Genomic DNA, 21484 nt, shown 5'->3' with positions numbered 1-21484 from the left:
ATAGAAGAGGCAGCCCCTAACTTCCACCAAAATTTACTTCCAGAGATATGCTAACATAGCAAAGGATCTTTGTTACCATGGGCAGTTAAGGATGATGTTTGTGGGGATAATAACTGCAATCTCCTCCTGAGCACATGGACATGTAAACATATTGGTCACAGACCCACTAAATCTGTGACACTGGGCAGGCATGTCTGGGATTAGACTTTTCCCACCCTAAACAAGCAACAAAATTGAGACAACAAAATTCCCTTTTGTATGAGACTCTCAATTAAGATAAACTCCTCTGAGAGCTTGGCATGTTTAGAATAAAGAGTGTGCTGCTTCATATTTTATATGTGTTGGGGTTCCCAGACCTTTCAGCCTGTCCACTGAACATGACCTGAAAATCACATACTCCTGAGTGGTTGGAGACCAAGAGAGAGTGCTCTCACTTGGTCATAAGTCAAGCTGTCAAGGACATAAAACAAGACTAGAGGGCAACCTTATCTGGTTTTTATTTTGAGGATCCAGAGCACAAGTTATCTAAACAGATGCTGGTCTGATGAAAACTGTGAAACTTACCAGTTTGTGAAAGGCTCACACAATGGGCTTATGGGGGCTCCCATTTCTACCCCATGGTACCTCTCTTTATTACAAAATGACAGGAAGTCAAAGACAAAGGAAAAAACAAAGACTATTTCTGGGAGAAAAAAGGATCATACCATGTGAATATTTATAAAAACACACATAAGAGTTGCCAAACCTAAGATGAGTCATACAAATGCTTTTCTTGCATTAATCTTAAATTTGGAAAGAAAAAAGAGACAAGCAGAATTTTTATTGTCTGCTGGACAAAACTCCACGGACAGAGATCCACTGGAAATCTGATTGGTAAGACCCTTTTGCCGGCTTGTCAGGTCCTGGCTTCCCTTGACTGCAGCTCCCAGAAGAGCAGAGTAGTTTTGGTTTACCCTGTTCCCTGTGCCAAACCTGTCGGGGCCAAGAGGGAGATTTTCTCTTCACTCGCTGAAGGTTCACACAAAATGAACAGACAAAGGGCAGATCAATAGGAAAAAAAAGCCATACAAATTCATTTCAACATGCATATCACTGGGAAATTGCAGGAGAATGCCCAATAACTCAATGGAGTGTAGATGCTTATATACTTCTTTATAGGGGAAGGGGAGGTGGAGTATAGAAGGAAATAACTTTTAGGGGAGAAAGAATGGACTCAGGAGGCAGACATTATCTTGTGAATGATACTCTTTCAAAATTGAATGGAATCAGTGAACAAAATATGGTTTGGGACAAAGTTTGAAATCCTTCTGGGCCCTAGGTGTGGTGTTTAATTTTCAATCTTTCTCTGTTATATGAATTTTAATCTTCTCTGGTTAATGAAATTTCAGGGAAGAGATGGAAAGCAATTGCATTCCTTTTTTGGAGATCTGGTTTCTACGTAGATAAGGGAGCTTCAGAGAACAGCCTCATTCTGTGCTTTGGGAGAGACAGAGGACTAATAGACAAAAGGGATGGGGTTGGAGCAGGAGTCAGAGAGGCCTTGAGGCTGCTTCTTTAGTCCAGCATGTCAAAGCACCATATTTTAGGGTATCATATTTTAAGCCCCAACATTTCCATAGAATGAGAAATGGCATTGTTACCATGGGCTTGTGGTCAATTGAGACAACAAAAAAAATTGCTATAGAATGGGTTTTCTGCTTGAACTGGCATTGTTTATGAACCACTGCAGTGAAAGAGTCCTTGTCACATGCAAGTGTGTTGGACATCTTGCTCCCCGAACTCCCTCTTTTCTTGATATCTTTCTACTTCTCTTTGCCTTGTTCTTGTTCTTCTTTGAATGCCAGAAGAATGCTCCTTCTGGCACTTTTCCAATATGAACTTAAACATCACCACTTTAAACAAAGGTCCTGGAATAGACCTCTCTAAATTAGCCAAAATCTCCACTCTAGTTAATCTCCATTATATCAGTGTACTTATTCACTTAATAACAAAGACAGCGCTATTACTACCTATAAAAAACTGGTTTTATTTCTTTGTTTGCTTATTTATCAACAGTTATCTCCTGCTGGGATATAAACTGCATTAGGAGTATGTTTTTCTGTTTTTATCTATTTTATACAAAGCTATTAACCCGTAATTGGCACTCGAAGTTTTTTGATAATTTATCCATGTATGTATTCATCTATATATTCATTCATATATCAAATAAACATTTACTTAGCACTTACTATAGGCCAGGCATTTTTTTAAGGCATAGGAGACATAGAAAAATACAAAATACGAAATCTCTGCCCTTATGACTATTGCAGTCTAGAGATTGAGACAAACAATAAACAAATAGACAGGTAACAGATAGCATATGAGAAGTGGATATGTGCTATGGAGAAAAAGCACACGAGAGAATAGGTGCCATTTGGGAGGGAGGTTTTATGTTACATATGATAATAAAAGAAGGCCTCAAGGTGAATGTGACATTTGAACAGAACACTGAAAGAAGTGGAATATTTACTGTAATTAAAAAAGGAAATATTTTAAATGGTCTAAAGAGAGAAGTGATCTGGCTCTTATTTTAGAAACATCATTTGGGCTCTTGGATTGAATATGTATTGTATGGGGCAGGATTTTGTGGAAGTAAGGAGATGATAGTACACAGTATATAATTGTCTAGGTGAGAAGTAGCATTGTTTTGGACCAGGATATTACTAGTAAAGTTCAGAAAACCTGTTTTATATATTTTGAAGTTACAACATATGGAATTTACTGATGAAATAGATATATAATGTGAAAAACAAAAAGAGAAGGTTAAGGGCAACACCTAGATTTTTGGCCTGACTCCTTAGAAGGATGGAATTGCCAGTTACAGAGAAGAGCTGTGGGAAGAACAGGTTTGGGGTTAAGGAGTATAACTGGGGTATGTTAAGATGATAGACAGTTAGGGAGATCTTCCTGCTTCTGCAGTTTGCTCAATTTCTTTCAGTTTAAAATACTCAATATGTCAAGGTGTCATATTTTGGGGTAGCATTTCCTGTACCCCATTATTAGAATAAAGGCCTTCGTGATGCTTCAGGAGCAGGAAGATGTAGAGGAGACAGGAAGAGACCCCACTGGTATTGGGTTAAGAAACAGTTAATCAAGAATTGATATTTAACTGAGACCTGAATGATGTGTAAGAGTTAGCTAAGTCAAGAATAGAATTTAGAGTGTTCATTTGCTTATTCTTGAAATTCAGCTCATGTAATTCTGTTTCTGGGATTTGGAGAGATAATTGTTATTTCAAAATGGGCAGCAAATTTATTAATCTATGTAAGTATACATTTTTATTAAAAAGCTTGTCACATAAGCTTTTTATAAAAATAATAAATAAATACATCTTTATTTTTTATTTATTTCTTTATTAGATGCCACTGCCATTCTTTCTTATAATCTCTCTCCCACCTCCATCAGACACTCCCATAAACTCGTTCCAGTGAAATGTTTTTCTTTGAAATAATACAAAACAAAGGGAAGATGGATTTGAGTTTGGGGAATTTTATTTACAAAGGAAAATTTTGTTTACAAAGGAAAGATAAGATGTATTATACATTTCATGGAATAACTTGAATAAATTAATAGAAAGTTATCCTTGTAGTGCATTTTGGCCTTGCAGTTATTCTAAATGTACAGTATTATTACAGTGTTGTGAATGAATACTGTGGTGTGCCCACATCCTCCTTCAGGACCACAGCCCTGATTTTCCCAACTACCTGGAGCATACTCTCCTCTGGAAGTTGCCTTCTGATGAAGGAAATCCATCTTCCAAGGATAACCTTCCTTTCTAGGGTCAGCACAGATCTAATGAATATTTAATGCTGGGGTACAAGGGATTGTCTTGCACCTCGAGTCAGGACACCTCTGAAAAGCCATCTCAGCTCTATAAATCTCCGTGAGGTTGGCTGAGGGCTCTGTTGAAACTGCATGAGTTCAGTATTTTCTTCAACCCAGTTCTACTTTCCTCACTCCTTTAAAGATATTATTTTTAAAGATACTACTCAGTAAACCTTCTGTAAGCACATTTCTGCTTCAGAATCTATTTCCTGAGGAACTGTGATAGACAGAATCATTTAAATCATCTGCAGTAGATTGCTGTAGCAAATGGCATTTAGACTCCCCAGTTAGAATTAAGAATGTTCCCTTTGCTAAAAATGCTATTATAATTTTGGATTAAATCAATAAAAAATATCCTTCATTCCCATGTTGTGAGTTCTTGTTAACATGGGCTGAGTTTGGATTTTGATTCTCTAGCTCTCATCACTAGACAAATGAATAGATAAATGTATAATGCCTGATCGGAAAGAATAACCTAAAGCCTCAGATCAAAGGCCCTACCAAATGCTCCCATTGTTTTTTGAGGTGTTCATCTGTCTTCTGAAATTTTAGAACTTTAATCTGGACATTCTCTTTAAGAAGACCAAGTAGAAAACATCCAGAATAGGACACAGATGATCCAAATTATGAAGGGCCAAGCTGCCAATCTCACACATGAAGGATTTAGTAAATAAATAGATTTAGCCCTAAGAAGTTGAAGTCACATTGGACATCTAAAGACACGATGAATGGAAATTATAAAGATGCAGCTGCTGCTCATTAGCAAGATAACTGGTTCACATTCGGAAAAATATATCCTGTGAGGTCCTAAATGCACAGAACAAACTGAAATGAAGGTGACCAGGAGCCAGGGATGATGCAGAAGAGATACAGAGATTGTCCTGTTTTGATTTTGCAACATCGAGACTTGCACCAGTAAGGGTCTTAGTTTGAAGTTCATATCTATACAATGCAGTAGGCTACACAAAAAGAGAAATACATGCACTAAATGTATTTATGTTCAATGAATAAATGAATAAATCTGTATACTAGTTTTCATAGTTGTGGATATGGAGATAAATGTTCTAAGATGACATTGCACCCTAGCTTTGGTTCATTTATTTTCACTGTTTTAGAGCATCATATTGGATGCATATAGGACAATGTGTTTATCATTCTTTTTATGGAAGTACGACTGTGGTAGTTTATTTGTTTTTGTGATTACTGTTAGTACCCACAGTGCTGCTATGCATATCTTTGTGCATGCTTCCAAGTGCACACGTGTAAGAATTTCTCTAGAATACATAAGAGAGGCATGACTGATCTCAAGGTGTGAGAATCATTTCTTTTAATAGAAAATGCCAAATTATTTGCTAAAGTGATCAATATTCACTTCCACCAGCAGTATGTAAAAATCAATTGCTTTCAGACAGCACCAATACTTGCCCGATTTCTATATGTTATACCAGTGCATTGTGCATGAAATACTCTATTACAGAGACTTTAAATTTCACTGTGTTGATTATTGAGAAATTGAGGGTCTTTTCATATAATTCACATGATATCTTTCTTTCCTATTCTGTGAAATGCCAGATTATTGCTTATAGTGTCTTTGTTGGGGGAGGTGCACAAGTGTTTAAAAAATCTTTTTCTAGGCGTTCTTTATATATTTTGTAGGTAGTCTTCGTTAGTTATATATGTATGAAATATCTTCTTTCAGTTTGTGTATTTTTTATTTGCTTAATAACTTTTTGGATTAATGGAAAAGTTAATTTTAATATGTTCATATTTATTTGTCCTTTATGATTTACATTTATTAATTCTTGTTTAAGAGATTATTTTCTATGCAAGTGTTTTTGTACTGTTGTTATAACAGAATACCACTAATTGAGTAATTTATAAAGAAAGATAGTTTATTTAGCTCATGGTTCTAAAGCTGGGAAGTCCAAAAGCATGGTGCTGGCATCTTGTGAGGGACTTCTTCCTGCATCAAGACACGGCAGAGGGCATCGCATGGTAAGCTGGTGAGAATGTGCCTGTATGTCAGTGTAAATATCTTTTTCTCATCTTGTGAAGCCACGAGTCTCATCAAGGAGGCTCCTCACCCCTGTGACCTTTTCTAACCCTAATTACCTCCCAAAGGTTCCACCTCCAATCAACATATGAATTGTGGAATAAAACCTCCAATACATGAAATCTGGGGGGCACATTCAAGCCATAGCAGCAAGGTCTTTAAGAGATTCCCTGATTTTTTTGTAATTTTGTATTTATAATTTGGATACTTACATTTACATTTTTAAACTGCCTCAATGATTCCTGTTAAGAGTGTGGAGTAAAGATCCAAAATCCATTTTTTAAAATTTTATGGATAAGCGATTGTTCTGGCAAAATTTATTGATGACTTTGTTTTCTCTCTTGCTACCTAGTGGTGTACTTGGTCACTAAGCAATTTGAGATGTAGGTCTGATTCCAACTCTAAAGGGTTTCTTATCTATACTCTCTTACTCCCATTTTTTTTCTTTATATGTTACCATAACTATACAATAAATCTGTATATTCGATAGTGTTTGACCATTTTTAATATCGTTAAGTGTATTGTTTATTCTTCTACTTTTCTCCTCCATACACATTTTAGCATCAGGTAATAATATTTTTTAAAAGCCTGTTGGCTTTAAAAATCCTGTTGGGATTTTTTTTTTTTTTTGGAGGCTTTTTTACAACCCCTCCCCCACCTTTATTTTATTAAGGTGAGATTCATAGAACATAAAATTAGCCATTTTATTTCATATTTTATTTTTTTAGAGGTGAGTTCTCACTCTGTCGTCCAGGCTGGAGTGCAGTGGTACGATCACAGCTCACTGCAGCCCCCAACTCCTATGCTCAAGTGATCCTCCCACTTCAGCCTCCCAAGTAGCTGGGACTACGAGTGCATGCAATCAAGATGGGCTAATTTTTTATTTTTTGTAGAGATGGGCGGGGGGCGGGGGGTCTCACTATGTTGCCCAGGCTGGTCTTGAGCTCCTGGCCTCAAGCAATAAAATTAACCATTTTAAAGTGAACAATCCAGTACCATTGAGTGGACTCAAATGTTATGCAACCATCACCTCCAATTCCAAAAGATTTGTATTAACGCTATAAGAAAACCCCATATTCATTAAGCAGTTACAACCCTCCCGTCTCCCACTACCCCCTGGCAATCACCAGTCTGCCTTCCATCTGCATGGATTTACCTATTCTGGACATTTCACATGAATTGAATCATATAATATGTGGACAGGCTATCCAGTCTGGGTGACAGTGTGAGACTCTGTCTCAAAACAAAACAAAACAAAACAAAACAAAACAAAACAAAACAAAACTAAACTACAGACTATTGCTCTCTAAAGTTCCCATAGGCACCACAAACTTGGCAGGCCCAAAGTGAAACTCACCCCACTCCCAAATAGCCTTGGTTGTTGTCCTTCTTGGCAACAACTTAGAGTACCTGACTTCTTCCACTTAGCCAAGTGTTTTGGGGTTCAAGCATATTTTAGCCTGTATCAGCACTTCATTCCACTTTAGAGTGGATCCCACTCTCTTACAACCCACAGCCAATCAGCCAGTGAATTCAGCTGAGTCTACTTTCAAAGTATTTCTAGAATGGATTCACTTCTCACCATTTCCACTGTTGGCACTTCATTCCCCCTCCCCAACATAGCATCACCTGTCACCTGGATTTTCTTACTTCTGTCCTTCATGCTTCCCACTCCCTCCCCACCCTTCCTGGTCCAATTTTTTTTTCTTTTTTCTTTTATTTATTTATTATTATTATTTTTTATTACACTTTAAGTTCTAGGGTACATGTGCACAACGTGCAGGTTTGTTACATATGTATACATGTACCATGTTGGTGTGCTGCACCCATTAACTCATCATTTACATTAGTTATATCTCCTAATGCTATCCCTCCCCCCTCCCCACACCCTATGACAGGCTCCGGTGTGTGATGTTCCCTTTCCTGTGTCCAAGTGCTCTCACTGTTCAATTCCCACCTATGAGTGAGAACATGCGGTGTTTGGTTTTCTGTCCTTGCGATAGTTTGCTGAGAATGACGTTTTCCAGCTTCATCCATGTCCCTACAAGGGAAATGAATTCATCCTTTTTTATGGCTGCATAGTATTCCATGGTGTACATGTGCCACATTTTCTTAATCCAGTCTATCATTGATGGACATTTAGGTTGGTTCCAAGTCTTCGCTATTGTGAATAGTGCCGCAATAAACATATGTGTGCATGTATCTTTATAGCAGATGATTTATAATCCTTTGGGTATATACCCAGTAATGGGATGGCTGGGTCAAATGGTATTTCTAGTTCTAGATCCTTGAGGAATCGCCACACTGTTTTCCACAATTGTTGAACTACTTTGCAGTCCCACCAACAGTGTAAAAGTGTTCCTATTTCTCCACATGCTCTCCAGCACCTATTGTTTCCTGACTTTTTAATGATTGCCATTCTAACTGGTGTGAGATGGTATCTCATTGTGGTTTTGATTTGCATTTCTCTGATGACCAGTGATGATGAGCATTTTTTCATGTGTCTGTTGGCTGCGTAAATGTCTTCTTTTGAGAAGTGTCTGTTCATATCCTTCACCCACTTTTTGATGGGGTTGCTTGTTTTTTTTTTTCTTGTAAATTTGTTTGAGTTCTTTGTAGATTCTGGGTATTAGCCCTTTGTCAGATGAGTAGATTGCAAAAATTTTCTCCCATTCTGTAGGTTGCCTGTTCACTCTGATGGTAGTTTCTTTTGCTGTGCAGTAGCTCTTTAGTTTAATTAGATCCCATTCATCAATTTTGGCTTTTGTTGCCATTGCTTTTGGTGTTTTAGACATGAAGTCCTTGCCCATGCCTATGTCCTGTATGGTATTGCCTAGGTTTTCTTCTAGGATTTTGATGGTTTTAGATCTAACATTTAAGTCTTTAATCCCTCCTGAATTAATTTTTGTATAAGGTGTAAGGAAGGGATCCAGTTTCAGCTTTCTACATATGACTAGCCAGTTTTCCCAGCACCATTTATTAAATAGGGAATCTTTTCCCCATTGCTTGTTTTTGTCAGGCTTGTCAAAAATCAGATGGTTGTAGATGTGTGGTATTATTTCTGAGGACTCTGTTCTGTTCCATTTGTCTATATCTCTGTTTTGGTACCAGTACCATGCTGTTTTGGTTACTGTAGACTTGTAGTATAGTTTGAAGTCAGATAGCGTGATGCCTCCAGCTTTGTTCTTTTGGCTTAGGATTGACTTGGCAATGTGAGCTCTTTTTTGGTTCCATATGAACTTTAGTTTTTTCTAATTCTGTGAAGAAAGTCATTGGTAGCTTGATGGGGGTGGCATTGAATCTATAAATTACCTTGTGCTGTATGGCCATTTTCATGATATTGATTCTTCCTACCCATGAGCATGGAATGTTCTTCCATTTGTTTGTGTCCTCTTTTATTTCGTTGAGCAGTGGTTTGTAGTTCTCCTTGAAGAGTTCCTTCGCATCCCTTGTAAGTTGGATTCCTAGGTATTTTATTCTTTTTGAAGCAATTGTGAATGGGAGTTCCCTCATGATTTGGCTCTCTGTTTGTCTGTTATTGATGTATAAGAACACTTGTGATTTTTGCACGTTGATTTTGCATCCTGAGACTTTGCTGAAGTTGCTTATCAGCTTAAGGAAATTTTGGGCTGAGACGATGGGGTTTTCTAAATATACAATCATGTCATCTGCAAACAGGGACAATTGGGATCTTTAATGGAATTATATTGAAACTATAGTTTATTTGGGGGAAAACTGTGTTATTTCAATATTGCATTCTCTTATTTGTAAGCATCGCATATGAGTTCATTTACCTAAATATTTTCCAATGTCTTCCAATAGACATCTATAACCTTCTCCATGAAAGGCTTGCAAATTCTGCACTTTTAAAATGATCCATACTGAATTGTATTCTATTTTAATGATTGTATGGCATATTCTTTCACTTTTTTACAGTTTTCTATTATATCTATTTAAATAATACCATTTATTGCATGTTAATGACCTTAATATTTTCACAATGAAATGTCCTTAGAATTATTAATCTCATCATTTAAAAGGAAAGTTAAAAAACTTATGACAAATGAAGGCAAGAAGAAAACAGCTTGAAGACACGTAAGCATTCCAGCCAACATCATTCCGGTGATGGAAAAAATTATAATAAAATCCTTATGAATGCATTTTTATAAATCCAGCGTTTGTGTTTTTCACTGGGATGTGTCTACTGCTAAGAAATTGTGCTCTGACTTGTTCAGATACCAAGTTCTATTCTTGTTGGATTGATGCTTGGGGGTTTATGATAGATAGAAAAGTAAAATCTAACACCTTTACCTCCACCATCCTTACTTCAAAAGAAACTGCTCTGTTTGATACTCTTCCTGAAGTTTCTATTGACAGGACATCAATCATTTTATTTGTATACACCTTTTCACAACATTAAAAGTGCCTCACAAAGCTAGTAACACTCAGTTCTCAATATAGACGACAAGTTATTTGTTCAAAAGGCAAGCTTATCAAGCCTGCACCACTTATTTCTGGGTCCAGAGCTATATTGGCTGAATATGAAATAAGGGTAGAATCTGTTGCCCATGCCAATAGACAAGCAGAGGCGCTATGAAAGTTTCTGCGTCAGCTTCTTGGAATTGCAGGTTGTAAGCTCCCGGGTATCGGAAGGGACCATATAAATCCACAAGGTAAAAGGATGTGCCAGATTCTCCAGGAGCCTTCCATATGTAACTGCCACAAGACTCAAATCTCTAGGCTAAAAGTTATCATGGAGTACAAACAGTTTTAGGGGCTACACTCAGTATCCAAGTCTCACTGCATAAGGTCATTTTAACTAAAACTGAGTACAAACACCATTTCTTGACTGGCAAAATGTGCAATCACTTTTTGTTTTAGCCATTCTTCAACATGAGCCATTCATTCAGGTGGAGTCTACCTTCTCACTTTCTCTTCAGGCACCTCGTCTTCTGCCCTTCTCTACCCTGCCCCATGACCTTTCTTCCAGGTTATCATAAGTGCACCTCCCTTGTCTTTCAGTCACCATATTACACTGGCATGATTCACCCTCTCTCTCATGTGAATATTTTAACCTGCATTTACATTCTTCATAAAATTTATTTCAATAGTGTCTTAGAGATAAATTATATTTGCATATATGTACCAATGCTGTCTGTGAGTATCAGTTTGATGCTAGAGTTATGTGATCATGTAAATTTCTCTTTGCGTTCCACAGGCCAGCTGTGTAATTATACTCATGATGTAATACATATAGCACATACACACACGCACAGCATGTATATATTAAATTTTCATATTATTATTTATATGTTGCTGTAGAAAATTTCTTGGTTCATATACTTATGTTCTTCCTATTAGAGTATTACTAGAAACTTGAAACCGAAGACGTATATCTTTGTTCCCTAATTTCTTCCAGAAACAAAATAAAAACACTATGCCTGTAAAAGGCTGTATATAAAATTTTTTGAGTGACTGGCATAACTAAGAAGTAGGATAATTTTGTTTTGTATACTGCCAATAATAAAAAAGTGCTTTCAATGGAAAATTTGTATATGTTTTAATACACATAGTTATTTTTAAACGATCATAAATATGAATTTTATGTACATATTAATTTGTACATATAATCTATATAATTATTTTATAGTAATCAATAAATTAGATACTTCTACTATAAAACATTATATGTAGATATGTATATGTTAAAGAGATTATTGTCTTTTATAATAATATAAAGCAAATTATAATATTAAGTATTTATTTCAATAGTTATTAAAATATATAATTTATCATTGATATCAGTGGGTTTATTTCTTAGAAAAAACAAAATTTTATGATTTTTAAAGAAACATGTTATGGCCTGGAAAAAATATTTATAGTGTCTAACTTGTGCAAATATTTTCTTCTCAACAAATTCTTCCATTAACACATACATTTATAGTCATAAAACAACCTTTAAGCCACATTTTACTAAGCCCTAAAGCAGATGAAAATCAAATGCAGATGTGGAATGGCAGCCAAACAGATGCTGAAAAACTCTGTCAATATCCTAAAGGAATCCATTCCCTATCAGAAAGAAACTTAATTTCTACTATAAAGAATTTGATTATGTATTGTTATACAAAATGTGATTAATGTTTTGTGGTGATTAATCAACTGCAAAATACATAATTATGCCATCTGTATTTTTCCAGCTTCTTGTCACTTACAAATTCTGCAGGAGAGTTGGGAGGTGGGGTATTGAGAACTTGTGGCATTTGGAGAGCTTTAAAGCCACAGGAGACTAGTCTCAGAGAACAGAGCAACTTAAAGACCTGGTGCTTATTCTAATGGAAAAGTACTAAAGAACATAAACAGAGACCCCCAAAGCCCACTGGCTCCCTGCAGAATGAAACACTGATAAGAGAGGCCCATAACCTCCCAGACACAGCAAGAATTAGTGCTTCTAGATAAATTGCCATTTGCTTTTCACTCCAGAAATGGGTTACAAACTTCATCTTGGCTTGTGGAAGTAACAGTTACAGTACCAAGCAAGTTTTATCATATATTTCAAAACAAATAAGGTGAATACTTTTGCATTTCCATTCCACTATAATTCAAGATGTAAGACTGTGATTAAGGTTTATGCTATGATTGATATTCATATCTTCCCCCCAAAAATGAAAACTGTTAAGAGTTGTATTTACATGAATGTCCCAGTTGGACAAAGTTTCAATATAGTTGAGAGTTGCTTATTAAGTTCAATTCTGCAGAATATCTAGGGTTTTAATGTATTATTTTGACCTACATAATGCTAGATAATATGTTTCGTTGATTTTTTTTTCATTTTACTATTGCTTTGGGGGGAGCATTATATGGAAACAACTTACAGTGAGTTTTGTTTCAAATTCTTGATGGTTTTTCATGAAAATAGCATTTTACTTGTGTGCTATATGGTAGCACAAAGAGCTGTTGTAGTCGATTTTCTCTTAACATGCTACCTTGACTCTGGATATACATCAGAATCACATGGAATCCACTTTTAAACATAACTTCTGTGCCATACCTGCAGATAATGCTTGAGTTTTCCAGGGGTGGGGTCCAAACATTGGTGATTTTAGAATTTCCCAGATACTTTTCATGTAATGTTTATCCAAAATGAATATGCAATAGGCCAGTGGTTCTTCAAGTGAGGGCTCCAGATCGCCAGCATGAGCAACGGCTGGAACCTTTTTTAAAATGCAAATTATTAGACTCCATTTCAGATCTACTGAATTCAAACCTCTGGGAATGGGTTCCAGGGATCTGTGATGCAGTAAGCCCTACAGATAACTTTGGAGCATATTAATTGTTCCTCAAACTTCAGCTGGCATCAGAATCAGAATGTCTGATATTGTAGGTTTGGGGCGTGCCTCAGTAATTTGAATTTCTAACTAGCTTCCACGTAGGGCTGATGCTGCTTGTTCAGGAACTTTGGTCATTACTAGGCTAAAGTGCTGCAGAAATGTAATCTGAAAATAACAAGACAATGTGTCTAGAGGTGTTTTAATCTGTCAAGCAGTATCATTTTTTATCTAAAAACTATTCTTTTTAAAAATTTATTTTGGGAGACAGGCTCTCTTGCTTTATCGCTCAGGCTGAGCTCACCGTAACCTTAAGCTCCTGGTCTCAAGTAATCCTCCTGTCTCAGCCTCTCAAGTAGCTAGGACTACAGGTGGTTGCCACAGTGCTCAGCTAATTTTTTATTTTTATTTTCTAGAGACAGCGTCTTGCCATGTTGACTAAGCTGGTTTCAAATACTAGCCTCAAAGAATCCTCTCGCCTCAGTCTTCCAATGGAATGGAATTACAGGCGTGAGTTACCGCACCCAGGCTAGAATTACTCTCCTTTAAAAGACAGGCTTTGTAAAACTTTTAGTTTTAAATCACACAAAGTGATACTAAACAGTCTCTGTCCCACTTTTAGAACAAAAGCTGTTTGTGGGCAGGAGCTCCTGTCTTGTTCATTACTGACAGCACAATTTAGCTCTCAGTAAATATTTGTAGAATGAAGGAGTACATGAAAGCCTTTGTTTGTTTCTTTTGTTTTATACTGGCTTATAAATAACATACATTTATTTATCACTGTTCCAGAGGCTGGAAATTCCAAGATCAAGGTACTGTCAGATTTAGTGTCTGATGAGGGGTTACTTCCTGGTTCATAGATGGCCACGATTTTGCCATGTCCTCACATAGTTGAAGGGGAAGGAGAACTCTCTGGGGCCTCTTTTATAAGGTACTAATCTCATTCATGGAGTCTCCCTATTCATATCCTAATCACCTTCCAAAAACCTTATCTCCAAATACCATCATGTCGGGGATGAAGTTTCAGTATATGAATTTGCATGGAGTTGGGGGAACATTTTTTAGGGCATCATATGTCCCAGGGTAAGTGTATCAATGGAGGGTTAGCATTTAAAACTTTTATAGTAATTTGTCAGACTGCATTGTGTCTGTTTTCATGTAATAATAAAAGATACATTCGGGCTTGTATTTTTTAACACCTGCTTTAATTTCATTTTATTTTCATAAATGTAATATCTACTTTAAGCTCATTGTATTTTCATGTATTTATTTTTTTGTAAAAGTATTCATACACAATAGACTGGTGGGGGAAATATATTTAAAACATATTTATATATTTATAATACATAATTTATATAAAATATATATTTTTTAAAAATATAGTTTAAAAAGTGTAACCAATCCGGCTAGTCAGAGTAGAACTTATTGGACCAGAAATCACAGCCTCAGACAATGACTGCTTGATAGGAATGCTTTTAATGATCTAGCAACTAACATTTGGAGGAGTACGGGTTAATATTTGTAGAAACAAGTGTTCTGCTATCCATGGTACTGAATCATCGTTTCTCACTAGGGCCTGGTTATTTCTTCCAACCTTGGAACACTGGTTGCTCTAGACCAAACTCAATGAACATGTATTTTGATTGAACTCATCCGTAAACTCAGTCTACACAAAGATTTGACTTGTTTTTTTTCCATAGTTGTTTTAATTCATTGACAAGCTATTTTGAAATAATATTGACTGGAGGTATTTCTGGTTAAAAGATTAAATCCATTCAGTTTGAGAATTCACTACAAGCAAATATCTATTGTCTCTTTTTCTTTTTTATTCTAAACTGGTTATTATGGAGCTGAACAAGCAGGTGATGCTACCACTGCAGTTATTTTTTCATTTATATGGCTCTAATATCTGTAAACCTTTAATATTGTCAGTCATAAAATTATGAATCTGCCATTAGCAACTTACAAAGGACAGAGTAACTCACTCATAAAGGAGAAACTACATTTTCTCCTGTTTCTTTGTATACATTTTCTGATAATTGTAATAATAAAATTGGAAATATAAAAGAATTTTATGTCAGTTTAATTGGGTTTGGGGCTTTAGAACTATGGGTTTGATATAACTAAATGATAGCAGAAGATGATAAGTAATGATTTTTTAGGAGAACACAATTTTTGTAGGATAATTTCCTTCTTTTTCTCCTTTATATAGAGAGAAGGAAGAAAAGAATTTGAGAAATTAAAGGCTTAGGAAAGGAGTAGGAGAGCTTCTCTGTGGGAAAGGTTGACATCGATGTAGCCTCAGAAATGTTATTCTTAATGCAGTGGGAAATCTTTGCATCTTTATATTACTCTTAAAGGGATTTGGATAAGAGCTTCAGTTAAACTGTTTCAGGGAAGTGATAGCAGAGAGTTGATTGTTTAATATCTCATGTCCACCTGTGTATAAAAACAGAGTGTATTTAGCATATTTTACCAAGATCTCAAAAGATGTCAGATTCTGTCAAATGTGGCATATTTTCTCGAGACCTCAAAGAGACTTTGTATTTATCAATTTAGTGAGGAATGTGTGATCTGCACCACATGTGCAAATCACCAGGTGGCTACCACAAAAAAAAAAGAAAAAGAAAAAGAAAAAGAAGCCAACATTAAACAATGTTGCCAAATTTTGATAAGCAACATTATCATTCATTAGGATGACTTAAAAAGAAACAAATTTCTTGTTTAGAATTTGGAGATGTTTCACAAAAAGAAGTCAGAAAAATTTTTTTAGGAGAAATACAGAAAAATCGAAATTTGATAATAAAGATATATATTTTAAGATGAGAAATATAGTAAAACAATACCACTCACACAACCTAAATGCCTAATCAGTTATTTTAAAGATTTTATAATGAATATTATAAAAATATTTCATAATCATATATATGAAGTAATCAATATAAAATTTGAGATGGCATTTCACACAGAGAGTCATATGTAGCGAATTAAAAAGAAAATAAATGAAAAGAAGATTTTTTTTTAAAAAAAGGGTTTATTAATCACTAATTGGGGTAGCCTTGAATTTGAGGATACATTTAGTCATTGACCTTTAGAAGCATGACTGAGTGAAGTGTTACAGAGAAGATGAGAATTGGGAGTTATCACACACTCTTGGTGAGGTACTTTCAATTGCCATAATTTTGCAAAATGAAATCTCTTTGTAATATCAAAAACTTGGAAGTATCCATTAAGAGAAGAATTTATAATTTTCACGTGTTGACAAATGAATAAAAGCATTCTATCTGTATAGATATAGATTTATATTGAAGATTTTTAATGTAGAGTGAAAAAAGAAAGTTGCAGGATGGTTCAATACAGCATGATCCTAAAGCAAATAGCACATCATGCATGGCTTATAAATACATTTGGATGGTAGCTCCTCCAGACAAGGGATTGAGAGTGTGTTGAGAAAAAATGTAATTTCAACTATATCTGTTACTTAACAGCAAAAGATATTATATGCAGAAATTATTATTTTGTTAATGCTTAGTAATTTCTAGAGGTCAGTTAGATTATTTAACCTTTAGAATATTTTATAATACAAGAAGCTGAAGGAACAAAAAAAATGACACCATATAATTTTGCTTCAGAGTAAAGCCAAACAGATTGTTTTGCTAATTTCATCATTTTTATTGAAAGTGCTTATTGACCTGTGTGAATAGAGTACTAGGTTGAACTGACATTGTGGTTAAGCTGATACATTCCTATGTACAATGTGTTTGCAATTTCAAAGCCCCAACTGGCGAAAAAAAATTTGAGGAGGCTGAGATTTTAGGTATAGTTCCTTATTTCTTGTGGTATTTTGTGTAAATAGCTCTAGTTTTCACAAACCATGTTCTCTCTGCATAAACTTTCATAACATTGCAAAAAGAAATCAACTCAAAGCAAAGCAAAGCAAAGTATATTCATTTTCATTTAATAGCTACATATTGAAAAAATATTATTTCTGTGTGTTCATTTAATTACAACCTTCTTTGAAAGAACTAACTGCTAATGCTTTGTTATGGAACTTCAGCTTTTCAAAGATACCATATCAGGGTATCCAATTAAAGGACACCATTAAGGAAATATATTGCAATTAAATTTACATTCAACAGATAGGACTTGTTGGTAGATAAGAGAAATCATTTAAATGTAGGCTATTTATTTATTTTTACATTTTATCATGTTATCACAGCATGAGGTATTCTTTTAGATTAAAAACATTGCAAAATGTTAAATTTAAAAAATGAAAAAGCCAATATACACAATTAAACAATTATCACTTTCAACCTAGACTCACAAATGAAAATTAATAGGTAAAACAAGAACACATAAACACTTAGGGGGTTTCAGTTATACTCCTTGCCTCTGTGGCAGCTCCATTAACTTGAAACCTTGGATTGTTATTAAGAAATTACAGTCTTGCCTTAGGAAAGGAGTAGGGTTATGCTTGTTCATAAGCCTAGGATATATATATCTTTCTTATCATCATAGGCTTCCACCTTCATAGGTGGAAGAGATATATATTTTAACATGTGACACTTAATAAATCCACAGTCCACCTCTTTTTTTCCCAAAATACACTTTCAAATTCCATTAAAGATTATGTAGTAAGTTTGCAACTAGAGGCAAAGCCCATACTTCAAATGCATAGAATGATAAAAGAACATATAGAAGAGTAAATAATGGCAATGGCAATAACAAAAGCACTTCATGCAGGCTCAAAAAACCAGATTATATACTTTCATGGACCAGAAATAGAACAGATGCACAAAACTGTGGGTGCAGTGATGATGTCAGGTCTGCTGGTCTCCAAGATTATGAACAGACAATAGCAATGACATTCACTAATGAATCACCTGTTTAAAGCCAGAGGACAGTAGTTAGAATACTTTGAAACTAGCTTAAAAAAATCAGAAACTTAAGAATCCAGGGAAGCTCATAGACAAGGTCAAAGATATGTGAACAGAAAATTCAGCAAATCACAGCTGGCTGGATAAAAGGAAATACAAAATCTCTGATAGTTTAACAAGAAAGATATCTGAGCCACAACTATAAGGATCAAGGTCCAGTGAGGAGGGTGGGCAAACCTGATATCCATGAATCAATGACAGGTAAGAAAAGGAGGATGAAGTGAAGGAAAGAACAAGAAATAAGAAGCAAACACACAAAACTTTCCACTCAAAATTAACATTTAATTCAAAATTGCAAAAACACACAAAAATGTATATATGCACACTATTCTATAGTATATATATATATATATATATATATATATATATATATATTTTATTTATTTATTTATTTATTTATTTATTTTTTTGAGACGGAGTCTCGCTCTGTCGCCCAGGCTGGAGTGCAGTGGCGCGATCTCGGCTCACTGCAAGCTCCGCCTCCCGGGTTCACGCCATTCTCCTGCCTCAGCCTCTCCTAGTAGCTGGTACTACAGGCGCCCGCCACCACGCCCAGCTAATTTTTTTGTATTTTTAGTAGAGACGGGGTTTCACCATGGTCTCGATCTCCTGACCTCATGATCCGCCTGCCTTGGCCTCCCAAAGTGCTGGGATTACAAGCGTGAGCCACCACGCCCGGCCTATAGTATATATTTTTATCATATATATTTCAACATAAATTCCTGGAAAAGAGAATTTAGCTAGATGAGACTCATTTTGTACAAATGTTTTAAAATAATTTAAACACACTAAATTAGAACAAAATAAAATTTAAACTTCTCTACACAAAAGGCAAAATAAACAAAGTTATAGGACAACAAATGGCAAAAAAAATTATGATACACCTAAATGACAAATGATTATTCTCTGGCATATATTAAGAATTTACCAAATCTGTAAGGAAAAGACAATGAACTTAACGTTTATGAACACACAACACATACAAGGAAAACAGTTAACCAAAGGTATGAAAAGATGTTCAACCTAAATGTTACCAGGGAAATGAAAATATAAACAAAATATTTCATCTGCATCTGACTGGCAAAATGTGAAATGTCTGCTAATACTATGAGTTGGACATGTTGTTTGCTTTGGTAGCCTAATATAAAATTCATAGGTAATATTACCTCTCTATACACATACATTCAAAAATCCAACAATATAACATGACAGTATCATAATATACAGCATCACAATTAAAATATGCAAGGAGAAATAAAGAAAAGTACTTTATGATGTGATTATGTAGTATAATATATCAATGCTTGGGCATGACAACATAATGTCAGGCGTTTACCTCTATATCACCATGAAAGGGGCGGCAATGAATACAAATCCTGGCATTTTTAGTAGAGGATTTAATGGCCATGGGCATTTCTGTCATTACTGATGTACTTTTTCCAAGTAGTGACCAATTTTTTTGTACAGATCTTTATCTCTCACTACACACACACACACACACACACAATGTATCTTTCTACAACTGTCACAGTGATTCCAATCATTGGAAATTCAGCATAAGTTAAAACTAAGCAAAACTACTTTGGATATGTATGAAAGATAATTGACATTATAGCTTTGATAATTACTCACAGGATCTCTTTTTAAAAAACAATCTTGATAGGTATCCAGTAATACTTTCAAAAGACCTCTGAGGAACAGAACAATTCTTATGGGGGGACTGTCGCATGTATTGTTGGTCATCTCACATTCCTAACATCCACCAGCTTCGTGCTTGTAGTGCTTTCCAATCATTATGGCAACCCAAAACTTCCCTAGAAATTTTCCAGTGCCTCTCAGAATGTCGTATCCCCCTCTGTGAGAAGCACATAGAGCAATGGGAAATTTTTCAGGATATTGATTGTGATATAAATTGATGCAACTTACAGGGCAGCACGTTAGTTTATAATGCATTAAAATACATCATTCTCTAAGACTAAGCAATTCCACTTATGAGCATACACTCCAGAAAAACCCTACTTCTTGACTCCAGGAAAAACACATATGAATTATTATTAAAGCATAGAGACAAACTGAAACCTAAACATCTATAAACAGAAGGGATAAGTAAACAGTGATACATTCTTGCCATGGAATACCTGATAGAAATATATAAAAATGAACTAGAGTTACACATATCAAAATAGATAAACTACAAAAACATAACATTGAGAAAAAGTTGAATTTATGCATTATGATGTCAACTGCATACCGTTTGTGTAATAAGTTAATATTTACATTGTTGAGGACACATACACATGTAGTAAACAACAATGGCACACACCAATGGTACACACAGCTTCTTTATCTAGGAAGGGAGGGAGAGAATCTAGTATGTTACTTTCCTAAGTAGAAGGTTCAATATGGATATGTCAAAATGTTTTTGTTGTTAATCTACTATATGAGATTTTTAATATTCTTTTATATAACTATGTGAGGTAATTGCTTTCAAAAACTGTATATTGTTTTAGGTAATGAAAGTCAGTATCTCTTTCATGGCATGAGAATATATTGGTAACGGAAGAGAAAAAGTTCCTTTTTTCAAATGCCTTTTGTTCAGTATTTGAAATATGTCCTTACAAATAAATTCTCCCACAGGTCTACTTAGATAGCTTGCATTTTTCCTATATTATATGAAATCTAGACAATTTGACTGAATAAAACTATGTATCATTCATCTTAGTTTCTTAGTTTCTAGCATGATGTCTAATTTATGCATCATGTGTGAGAGATACTTAAATAGATGGAATGTGGGGGTAGATTATGTGTGAAAATAAACACAGATGAATTGAATACTCTGTGCTAGGGACTTTTTTCTGGGAGTGATTATCGTTGGGAGTGTGGGTGGGGTATAATCTTATGCCAAAATACAGGTGTTTCCCATCGTTGCTGAAGCTTTAAAAAGTAAAAATCATTTCATAGGCTATTTCTGCATATTTCAGACATTTGGCAACACACATTGAAGGAGGGATGACCTACTTGTGTTTCTTTTCTCCTTTTTCTGTATTTCCTTTATTTTACTTTTTTTTTTTTTAACTTGAAAAGGTCTATACAATAATAAATCACAAATAGGATACTATTTAAAGCTATACCACTGCTGTTGAAAACTCTTATTTTATGTTTGAGCTTTGTTTTTTTGTTTGGGCTTTATTTTCAGCTTTATTGAAATGTAATTGACAAACAAAAGTAGTATTATATTTAATATGTACAATGTGATGTTTTGGTGTAGGTATACAATCATTGTGAAATGATTACCACAATCAAGC

Source organism: Symphalangus syndactylus, chromosome 1 (assembly GCF_028878055.3).
Source record: "Symphalangus syndactylus isolate Jambi chromosome 1, NHGRI_mSymSyn1-v2.1_pri, whole genome shotgun sequence".
NCBI lineage: Eukaryota > Metazoa > Chordata > Mammalia > Primates > Hylobatidae > Symphalangus > Symphalangus syndactylus.
Note: the sequence above shows the minus strand (reverse complement) of the source record.